This window comes from Nipponia nippon, unplaced genomic scaffold, assembly GCF_047370975.1.
Source record: "Nipponia nippon isolate SJK-2023a ecotype South Korea unplaced genomic scaffold, ASM4737097v1 scaffold_3, whole genome shotgun sequence".
NCBI lineage: Eukaryota > Metazoa > Chordata > Aves > Pelecaniformes > Threskiornithidae > Nipponia > Nipponia nippon.
Genome location: NW_028262347.1, coordinates 88,223,257 through 88,235,381, shown reverse-complemented (window position 1 = coordinate 88,235,381; position 12,125 = coordinate 88,223,257). Strand labels below are relative to the sequence as shown.

Here is a 12,125-nt window from a genome sequence, read left to right as displayed (position 1 = left end):
CTATTCTTTATTTCTTTTTCTGTGCTCACCAATAAGCACCATATTTGTAACTTCTACTTTCTTTATTTCCCATCCTGAAACTCTGTTCCAGAAGCTTTGTTGTTAGATTGAGAGCTAGTGAAGTTAAAGCAAAGTTCTTGCTGGCTCAGAAGGAAAAGAAAAGCCCATAAATAATAGCTCCTCATTTACTGAAGTTGAAAGGCAATTTCAAGAAGTCTCTTATGTTTCTAATTAGCTCATGTCTTTTAAAAAGCTGCCCTAGGAAGGCTAGAACTAGAGCATGTAAAAGGAAAACAGCTGAAAATCATTGTGAACCTTCAGTCCTCAAAAAGAAAGCAGTCTTCACTCCATCAAAATTGCAAACCCTGACCCACTGCTCTTGTTTTCTTTGTGCTTCTGTATATAATTATGAAATATTAATTATGAGTTTTACCCACCAATAGTGTAACTTGCTTCAAAAGTAATGAAATAAAGCATCCTTAGTTCAAACAAGCAAAACATTTCCTGCTGATTGATCTGCTGTTTTAAATTTAGAGCTCTGTAAAAATGTCAAGATTGTATTCCAGGATGAGCCAAAACAAATCTGGAAACGACAGATTTTTTCATAGAATGGAAATTCTTATGACAAGCTCTTGTCCTGAGATACAGAATCCTTAAAGAAAACACAACTGAGAAAGAAAAAGAAAGCACTGGAAGAAAAGCATGGATTGTATTGCATTTATTGTAGGGTCTCGGGGTATTTCTTAATATACTGGATCTAGTTAATTATAGGGAAATGAAGCTTTGGATTGGATTGATTTTTTTCATATGTTATATGTATTTGTTGCATGAAAGATGTTATGCAAATATATCATCAACTTTGGTATTAGATCATCTTTACTCTTGTTTAAAAAAATCTTGATTTTATTAATGTTGGGATATATGGACAGAAAAATGCATTTGCTAGCATGATATTGGGACAGTTCTCAAACTGGAGTATATGACTGGTTGTATGAGATTCTCCATGAAAAACTGAGTGATTATTACCCACGTACTTGTGGGTAACACTTCTCCTTCACTTACCTACTAAGTCATTAGTGTACAGGAGGATGATTCAACGCCATCACACACACGAGCAGTCCCTGTTTGTATAGATGACCCTATTGAAATTATCCCCTTAATGAGGATGGGAGAGCTGAAACTCAAAGAATTATCTAGCAGAAGGACAATAAAATCAAAAAGGGAAAATGAATCTTTCCTAACACCTGGGGCAGACTGCTCACAGTTGCAGCACTGCGGTTTTTAGGCATTTGTATGGCCCATTGATCTTCTTGCACAGGAATGACATTTTAATTGCCATGTATTATTTTTTTTCCCCGTTACGTTTCCAAAGGAAGCTGCTGCTGCTTTCCCTAAGGAATTTAAGTCATCTTTGTCAGAAGAGATTCTTTGTTTTGTTGTTATGATTCCTTAACTGTTCGGTATCCAATACTGTTTCTCCTGGTATTAGTGGATAAGTGCCTCTGGTTTATGTTATTAGTTCAGGTGCCAGTGTGCTTAAGCAAATAAGCTTTGAGGGATCTTGGTTGAGCTGCAAGAAACCAACTCAAGTATTTGCATCTGTGTCACGGTTAATCTGCAAATATTAATTTGGATAATAAGGGTAATATATGCATGGAGAATTAGGCATCAGCTGTCGCATTTGAAGTTATATTGGTGAAATATCAGGGTTAGTATATGCATGTTAGAAATTTTTTTGTTAGAAAATTCCTGTTAGAAAATTTTTTGTTAGGAAGAGGAATTTCACTGAAGAAAGACCAGTTGTTCTTGGGGTACCCAGCCCCCTGCATTGGAAGATGGGGGAAATGGTTAGTGACCTGCTGTACCACTTAGACACGCACAAGTCTATGGGACTGGACGAGATCCACCCAAGGGTACTGAGGGAGCTGGCGGAGGTGGTCACCAAGCCACTTTCCATCATCTGTCAGCAGTCCTGGCTATCTGGGGGGGGGTCCCAGTTGAATGGATGTTAGCAAATGTGATGCCCATCTACAAGAAGGGCCAGAAGGAGGATCCAGGGAACTACAGGCCTGTCAGCCTGACCTCGGTGCCAGGAAAGGTTATGGAGGAGATCATCCTGAGTGCCATCATGCAGCACGTACAGGACAACCAGGGGATCAGGCCCAGTCAGCATGGGTTTATGACAGGCAGGTCCTGCTTGACCAGCCTGAGCTCCTTCTATGACAAGGTGACCCGCTTAGTGGATGAGGGGAAGGCTGTGGATGTTGCCTACCCGGACTGTAGTAAAGCCTTTGAGATGGTTTCCCACAGCATTCTCTGGAGAAAAAGGCTGCTCATGGCTTGGGTGGGCGTACGCCCTTTACTGGGTAAAAAAACTGGCTGGATGGCCAGGCCCACAGAGTGGTGATGAATGGAGTTAAATCCAGTTGGTGGCCGGTCACAAGTGATGTTCCCCAGGGCTCAGTGTTGGTGCCAGTCCTGTTTAATATCTTTATCAATGATCTGGATGAGGGGATCGAGTGCACCCTCAGTAAGTTTGCAGACAACACCAAGCTGGGGAGGAGTGATGATCTGCTGAGGGTAGGAACGACCTACAGAGGGACCTGGGCAGGCTGGATCACTGGGCCAGGGCCAACTGTATGAGGTTCAACAAGGCTCAGTGCCGGGTCCTGCACTTGGGTCAGAACAACCCCATGCAATGCTACAGGCTGGGGGAGGAGTGGCTGGAGAGCTGCCTGGTGGAAAAGGACTTGGGGGTGTTGGTCAATAGCTGGCTGAATATGAGCCAGCAGTGTGCCCAGGTGGCCAAGAAGGCCAATGGCATCCTGGCTTGCATCAGGAATAGTGTGGCCAGCAGGACCAGGGACGTGATCGTCCCCCTGTACCAGGTGCTGGAGAGGCCGCACCTTGAATCCTGTGTTCAGTTTTGGGGCCCTCACTACAAGAAGGACATTGAGGTGCTGGAGCTTGTCCAGAGGAGGGCAACAAAGCTGGTGAAGGGTCTAGAGCACAGGTCTTATGAGGAGTGGCTGAGGGAGCTGGGGTTGTTTAGCCTGGAGAAGAGGAGGCTTAGGGGAGACCTTGTTGCTCTCTACAACTACCTGAAAGGAGGCTGTAGCGAGGTGGGGGTAGGTCTCTTCTCTCTAGTAACAAGCGACAGGACGAGAGGAAATGGCCTCATGTTGCGCCAGGGGAGGTTTAGGTTGGATATTGGGAAAAATTTCTTCACTGAAAGGGTAGTCAGGTACTGGAACAGGCTGCCCAGGCTGGAGGTATTGAAAAGACGTGTGCATGTGGTGCTTAGGGACATGGTTATAGTGGTGGACTTGGCAGTGCTAAGTTAATGGTTGGACTTGACAATCTTAAAGGTCTTTTCCAACGTAAATGATTCTATGAAAGTATCAACCAAGTTTTAGGGATTTGAGTGGGTTACAGCAGTTCTAAAACTTCCCCTTTACATATTTCTAATTCTGAACTGTCCATTTTTTCCAGTTACCCTCTCTGTGGTTTCCCCCCCCCCCCCCCCCCCCCCCGTTATTTTCTATTTCTGTACATAGCATGAATTGTTATAGTGAGTCTTTTCACTTGTAAGCCATGCTAGTACAGTGCTATACATTAAAGTTTGTAGCATAGGTGCAAGACTGTGGTGGATTTATACTCAGTCCCTTGCCCGAGCTACCTGAGTCAGTAAGAAATAGCTTGAGAGAAAACTGTTCATTATTTCTGGGGCTTCTGTTCAGAAAAAAGTAAAAGGGTATCTATGAATTTTTTTATTTCAGGCCTTTCCTTGGAAAAACAGTTGCCTTCGCTTTTGGGGAGGGGAAATTCCATTTCCACGTGTTGTCAGTGGCGGTGTGTCTGATTGTGAAGGCAGTGAGTCTGGAAGACGAGGGACACTTCCAGTAGTGCATGTATAGCTTAACCCCTGGGACTTACTATAAAATGAGTGTAGCGCTCAAGTACTGATACCAGTTGACATGGCTCTTCGCCCAGAAGACATATATTGACTGAAGCTGAAATTCGACTGAAAATGGAAGTTAACCTGTGCATTATCAAATACATTATAAAAGTCTTCATCAGCTTGCCATTATTCATATTTTAATCTGGCGATAACTTTGTCCCTTTAAATTAGTATTCAAAGGTAGAAGAAATTAAAGGCCAGAAATAAAGCTCTCGCTTATCTCAAAGTTTTCACAGCTTCCCAGTAGGCACTGGTTACACATGTGCTCTGAGTGGTGTGCATTGCTTCAGGAGTTGGTACGGTGCTGAAAAACAGAATATCCACTTCACTTAAGATAGCATCTTTATACCCCGCTAGTTGCCGGTTTATTGCAGATGACAATTACTTTCCTCCATGTCCTTCTAGGGATTGCTCTGAACCTTACTGTGACAGAGGGTTTGGCTGAAAGGTGGTACGGTCTTGAAATGTCTTCCTTGATTCATACCTGGAGCTAGCAACAAATGCAATCTGAATATTTAATTTTATTTTTTCTTCCTTTAAAAAGGACATTGATTTTGGAAAAGTACTTTTATTATTGGCAGTTGGGCAAAACTGCTTCTCCTTCCATAAGTCTTTTGACATCTTTAAGACAACAAATGGACATAATAAAGCCTAGTAAGGACGATGTTGCTCATCATCCATCGCAGTTTTTGCCTTTTTTGCTTGATTAGTATTTTATTGTTTGCCGTTTCCTGTGAAAGATTGCTTAGTAGTTCCTATGTAGCTCTTACTCAGATTCACAACATTTAAGAATTGTATGAAAATATACTGAATATCACCTTTGTTTGATTATATAAAAGGTATGTTTTAAAGCCAATATTTTTTTGATAGTAAGACAGAAAAGTAAAGTACGTCTCTTTTGGAAAAAAAACCCACCCTATTACTTGCTGTCATTAATAATGCAGGAAACAATGGGCTGTGAGAAACTAATGAAATACACGTTGGAGATGCTTTGTGTAAAAAATGAGATTTTGCATGATAGAACTGTTTTTACACAAAGATAAAGCTAATTTCATAAAGCATCTCGCAATCTGAATAAATAGTTGTAAATCAGCTGCACTAGTTAGCAAAGGCATTAACCATACAAAACCTTCTGGTTAGAATAGATCTTTTACTGAGAACTGTCTGCTGAATTTCTTCTTTGACTTTTGGAATCTTAAAATCTGTAATAAATTTGAGAAGTCATAGAAAAATACGTATGGAAAGGACCACCAAGTGTCTCGTCAACGAACTTGGGGCTTGTGGCCAAGTAATTAAAAGTAATTTTAAATAGTAGTAACAAAATCAAACCAAAACACAACAGGCGAGAAGCTGGGATATGGTGGCTGAGGAACATGGTCTTTCAAATCCAAGGAAGAGGAGAACAAGCCGCCATCAAGCTAAGCACAAACAACATGCAAAGTGTGGTGGCCAAGAAAAAGGAGATAAAAATCAATGACCAAATCAGTTATTCCTTCCCACCCCTCCAGCCCTCTCATTTGGGCAAAGGAAATTGTTTTGCTGTTCTTAGTGTTAGGAAGTTTGTGGGGTTTTTTATTTCTTTTTTCTTGCCTCTGACTTCAGTCTTTTGCAACTGCAGTTTTGGCCCTTGCCTGCCTGTGTCCCATCCATCATGAGCACAGGGAACTGGTTATTCTTTTCCTCGTTCCAACAGCCTGTTACCTAATAGTAAGCTGCTGCAATGTCCTCTCCTTGCTCTTCAAGCTAAGCAGACCCCATTCTTTCAGCTTTCTCATCTTCTAATCACTCTTGTGCACGTACTGCCTGTGGACGTTTCATTGCAACCAGAAGTAATCCTATAGCTATATATATGGCATATATATAGGCTATGGAGTTAGATGCAATGATTTTTATAGCAAACGATGATACAGATTCACGTCTTCTGTATTTGTTTTTAACACACTTATATAAGGGACAATTTGATATTGTACTGTTTCCCCAAATACAAACATACCCGCAGGCCTTCTTTTCTTCTTATAGCCTGTGCAGACACCCATCTATGTATTTCTTAATGTCTTTCTACTGGAAGAAAAGCCATTAATCTACAATGGAGTTAGAACAGTGTCCCTAATAACATCGGTACTAGTACGGCATTCTGGAACCTAAATTTGACATTGCCTCTGTGATATGTAGGGCCATTACTCTGAAATATGATGATGCTTTTATGTAAAGTCACCCTGATTCCTGGTCACTGAAGTTCTTCCATGGAGAGGAGTCTCTAAAGGAAAAAGGGATTTTTCAGAAGCGGGAGTATGTGTCATTATTTCACTCAATCAATACAGTTGTACTTTATAGAATTTTATTTTCTGTTCTGAGGATGTTAATTGCGTCTTGACCTGCGTCCAACACTGAGTTGTTATGTTTTCATAAATATTCTGGAAATGCCAATGTAGCTGAGGTGCTTCTGGAACCTTTTCAAGAATATCCATCTAATAACAACTTCCTTGGAAGGAAGTGCTTTCAGAAACCTGCCAGGGTATGTTTAATGGGAAAGATTTAATAATGTGGAGCAATCGGTGAGGCAGACAAATTAGCAATGTGCATGAATTTGTATTTGCATGCTAAGTATGTGCCAACATTAAAATCCCTTAACAATAAGGTTGTTTTTCCACCTCCCTAAAGCCAATTATTACACATATTATGCTGTACTGAACTCTCTCCATTCCCTGTCAATCCCATACTTAATGCTGAATGCTTTATTATTTAAAGATCTGAAAATTTCTGATAATTGGGTACCAGAAAAAATAGGAAATATCTGCTGATACACAAAACTTTTGAGCTTGCGGTATAGCAACATTGTGTAACACATGAAAATGGTATCTCATAACTCCAAGAACAATGAAACTATGTCAATGTGATCTTAACCATAAGCAAAATTTCATCTCTTCTGGTCTTGTCACAGCAACGAATTATCTGAGAAACAAGTGGAGCAAGTTCAGTACTGTAGATTAAATTGTGTGTGCTTAAACTTGTTTGGCTACTAAAATTTTGAGATTAGTATTGGAGGGAGAACAGGTAGAGCATTAGGAAAAGTAAACTCCTTTGATCTCTTTGCCATGAGATTAGAAGAGAGGTCATGAAACTAGGAAAAGTAAGCATACAGAGTAGTTCTGTGCTCCCTTGTAAAACTGATGGTTTCAAAACCTGGTAAATCCAGCAATTGTTTTCCGCATGCATGTGTATGAGATTTTAATTAAGACAACAAATTTGCCTGTAGCTTCTAAGGGTCCTTTACAGCAGTTTTAAATCACTAAGAATGCTCTTGGTTTTAAGGGTTTTCTTCCTACTGAGTTATTTGTTATTTCTACAAAAATAAGTGATTTAGCAGCGTATCTTCAGGGTAAGTAAATAGGCTGAGAGGTTAGTTCAGCCATTGGGCACTGTGATGTTTTGCAGAGAGATGGAAAGAACTTTTGCTGGCATTTTTGTGGCTCACGGTTTCTAGACAAATCTGGACTCTAGCAGGGTATGCTGCTCTTGCTTGCTAGGTGCAATGTGGGGCATTGACCCCACCTCTCATTTCCAAGCATTGTTGAAGCCTTCCCTGGTGTCCTGGAGCAGAGCACTCCCTGTAGTGTCAGATTTTATAGAAACTCTTTTGGCAGGGTCACCCTTGACAGGCCACTGCAAAACACCTCTCTGTGCTGCCCTATTTCTCTATCTGTACTTGGGGATGCTGCAGCTGATGGGGTTTTGGGATTCTTCCTGCCATGGGTAAACAGAGTAAGACATCTTCCCTTGAGGGCTGACTTGGCCCCTTTACTCTGTCATGATCGTAATGGGAATGAAGTCCTGCTTTTTGCTTTTAAATATTAGATGAAATGTTGTGTCTTGTGGTGCCCAGGGCATTTCAGCCTCCTCCTTCCTTCTGTGGCAGAGGTGAGGTGCTTCTGGTGTCAGAGCATCGTGGCTGACTCTGAATATGTGCGGTGGGGCTAGATCAGTGCCCGAGTGAGCCTCGGGGCAGGGGAAGTGCTTCGCCTGCCCTAGCTAAGGTGCCTCCCTTGACTTGAAAGGATTTGCCCATCTGGAGAGCCTGAGTTTCTCTGCTGAACACAGCCATGCAGTGGTAAAAGCCTGTGGTAAAGGCATCCTCAGTCATGAAGGTGAACCCAGCCCCTGCTACCTGATGTGAGGGTTTTGTTTAAGCATTCTGCTTCAGGTACTCCGGTTGATATAATTACAAAATAAGAATGGACAACTGGTATCCAACTCCTTAGCTATGACAAGTTGGGGTGCCCCGCTGATGTGCACCAAGCAATGAGTCTGGGCTTTTTTACTACCTTAACACGAGACTCTCATTACTTCTATAATTTTCACAGACTCTGTCTTTCTCTTACAGTTACGAGTGCTGACATTGTCTTTATCTGCTCCTAATTTAAATGCTTTTAGGAGGATGCAGTCCCTGAAGCCCACTTTTCCCCTCTATACTATAAGTGGATTAAAAACCAAGGCAAGGCAGCCTCCCTCTGCCCTTTTTCCCCACTCAAAGCAAAGCTCAAACCATAGTGCATTCCTAGTGATGATTTTGCAGCTGAGAGCAATGGTTTTTCATATTTTTCTATGGTTTTCTCTAGAATAGTAACATTTTTATTTTTTTTTCCTTCTGCAGGCACTTCTGGTTATGTGTTTGAACTCCGCAGATCTTGTAAGTAACTTTCACCCTGTGGAAATATGTTCAGCCCTGCTGTTAAGAATTATGTATGCTTGGGTTTTTGTTGCTCACGACGTGTTTTCACTTTTTTGACAAGCTATTGCTTGTATCAGAGGTGTCAGTGGCATATCTCCTATTGCTTCACACTGGAAATAAAAAGGAAAAAATATACTTACAAAAAGATTTGCAGGGAGATTTAAAAAAAAAAATTGGTATATGTTCAGCCATCTTATTCAATGCATTTATTAATTGAAACAAGGAGTTTTGTGCCGACTCTGGTAAATCCAAAGAGAATAGGAACTTTTGTGTTCAGAATCAGCATGGCATTTTCAGTGGTAGTACAACGGTAAGAAATCCTGAAGAACATTATGGGCTTTGTGGTACTGAATGTGCAGCCAGAATCTAATGTGGTCTTCTAAAGGTGTGAATCATCAGTAGATATGTGCAAAGTGGAAGAATATTAAGTTGATGAATCATATTTGAAACTGAAATAAGACACATCAGTTTCTTTATAGACATCCACCCACTTTCACACATACAAGCATGGTTTAACTCTAAAGAACACCCAGGTCTTTGCTCCTGTTGCCAGAGAAAAGTAGTTTGCATCTGATCCGTGTCCAGGTAAGCTCTTGAACCAGAGACCTTCCTTGATACCTTTCACAGCTGAGCATTTCTATTACTCCTATAATCCTTGTGTACGCTCAATGTACATTTCTTCCCTTATTTTTCTACAACGCTAATAATGATATTACATCTTCTATTATACCCTAAGAATAAAAATTATCCTTATCTGTCTGACTTTGTAAGCTGATTTTCCACTTCTGCTTCAAGGGTTCTTGAAACTCAAAGCTGGGGAGGTTTGCTCTCAGGCAATTTTAATGTGGGATCATAGATGGCAATACATTGTCAGGTTTTGCAGCCCTTAATTTGTAGCAGCTGCATTTAACCCTTAGTTTACCTCTCTAGCTAACTAGGTTTTATAAACACTGGAAAGATATCTCTAGCATTTATTCAAATAAAACACGACAGGCAGATGTTCAGCTGAAGTAAATTGGCATGCTTCCATTGAAATGGGTGGATTTACCCCATGTGAGTGTTCAGCTCCAATAATTAGCTTAAACAGTGTTTAAACCCTTGGATTCAGTTTCCTGGGGGAAAACTGAATTTCTGTTAGATGAAATGTTAGTGGCAAAAGTGTTCCAAAGAGTATGAATATGAATTTGAGTCTGCTTATATAGATGTTTCATAAATTCCTTATGTAAATTACATCTATCTGCTAAGGGAATAGATAAAATGCTGCGTGACCCTGAAGACTGTGCAGATGGCACATTACAAACAGCAAGTATTTGAAATATTAGTTCTGGTCAAAAAAAATTGCAGGCAGAACATATGCCGAGTTGTGTTCATGTAAAATTCTGACTAACAAGCCTAATGAGAAAGTTTGCAAGTAGCCGGTGGACATAGCATATCTCCAATATGGTCAGATCAATCGTTCATTCCAACTGGGAATGTGTCTGGAGAACATTTCTTCAGGGGGACCTTAAAAGCAGAGATATTGCTGATGAAAGCTGCTTCATATACCACTGAAACTGAAATGTGGTGGAGAAGCAAAGGAGCAGCCACTGAGCCGTGGTATCAGTATACTTGACTGGGACAGGGTATAGAAAATACGGTACTCCGTTTGACATATGAATACATGTAGCTTAAGCAGCCTAGATATAATATCCCCTTCATTAGTGTAAGAATTAATAAATCTACAGCATGTCATAGCACCTCCTCAAACTTGTGAAGGTCTACAGGGAGACACTTTCAGATATTCTGTCATCCCCTTAACAGCAGCAACCTGAAAATCAAACCATTCACTCAAACATTAGCTATTAAAATTAGACTTTGAAGTGATACAGGTTAATAGGCACTAGAAAGACATCGAGCATACCATGAATTTTAAAAACAGGTTATATAAAACACTAGAAGATGTAGCACTGATTCAGAACAGGAAAGGATGAATAGATACTGTCCACCTGATTTGGGTTTCCAGTCTCCCCAGAAGAAGTGACAGAACTAAGCACCTGTATAAAGGGAAATATTAATAATGTGCTGTTTGGATACTTTTAACACAGGCAAAGCTTCAGAATTTAGCCCGGACTTCAGGAGCCTGTAGATGAACAAGAAAGGTTGTATGGCAAATCTCTACATTTCTACCTGGCTGTAAAGCTTAGGTTTGTTTTACTTAAGTTCCTGCTACTGCTGCTGAAAATGCATTGCCGTGCCACCAAATAGGCTAAAAGTGAGTCTTCTTGCTATTGCTCCAGTGAAGAACAGCTGTCTGATGAGTTCAGTGGCTGGAACAGTTTAGGCAAGGGCCTAGACTTAATTTTGTTCTGGAGGAGCTAAGGGGCGTGTGGTGTATACATCTGGTTTGACTCTGTTTCTTACGGAGCTTGCTGCTATGCGTACAGCTTTATTTCCTTCCAGTAGCGGAGTTATACTGCCATAAACCACAGACCTTGAAGAGATGAAAATGGCGTTGATAGTATTTGCCATTTTTACCCATCTAATTAATTAGGCTAGATGACAAATTAATGGTGGAAGCAGCATACAATGAGAGCCACTGAGTTCAGTTTTTTTCTCCCTGATGTCAACTCAGAAATGATGTATAGGTTCGTAGAACTTAAGTAGGCATAAAGACTATTAGGTTTTTAAGTAGGTCAGGTACTTTCATTCAGCTACTGCCAAACTAAACACGTAACTTCTGTGTTAAAACAGCATCTCATATAGACATTTGATCCTGTTTTGAAGCCTCTAAGTAATAAAGAATCAAAACATCTACGTGAAGTGGTTTGATTTTTCTGGTGTTTGCTTCTAATCCTCATTAAAAAAAAAAAGTTTGTCCTGGTTGCAATTAGTTTCAGCCTCCAACAGTTGGAACTTTTTCTGCTATTTTTGACTGGAAAGCTACCTAAAATCTGAAGTTATTTTCCCATGGAATCTTGTTGTAATATGTTGTAAGCTGTTGTAAACCATAATCAAGTCATCTCTTTGACCTTTCTTGAATAAGCTGAAACAGACTGAGCTTCCCAGGAGTTTCACTGTGATGATTTCCAAAGCTTGTTTCGTTCACATATCTTTTTTTATTTCTGAAGTACACACTGAAAAATGGGCACAGTACTTCATTAATGCCTTTTGCAGAAGTAATACACCTCCTTATGCCAATCTGATGTTCCTTTGGTTATCTTTTAAATAATCTTCACTCTAGCATTATTCTGCAAGGTAATTACCAATTCACAGCTGGCAAGACTCCTAAGTACTTATCAAGGTATGGATTCTGTTTTACCACCACTGTCTTGTGTGGTTTATGATCTTTCTTTTACTAGCATTCAGTGAAGTTAATCAATTCCTAATATTCATTTAAGTGTTGACATTTGTCCTCTCAGTTTTCCTCATGATTGATTTCTGCTTTGTAAAACTTGC

General features: G+C 40.4%; 1 long non-coding RNA gene across 1 annotated transcript in view; it reads left to right on the top strand.

Moving 5' to 3' along the window:
- LOC148054748 (uncharacterized) overlaps positions 1 to 12,125 on the top strand; it is an 82,432-nt gene that overhangs the window by 53,350 nt on the left and 16,957 nt on the right. The window contains exon 2 of the long non-coding RNA XR_015706645.1: positions 8,613 to 8,648. This is a non-coding gene — a long non-coding RNA (uncharacterized LOC148054748). The remainder of the gene's footprint in view (positions 1 to 8,612; positions 8,649 to 12,125) is intronic.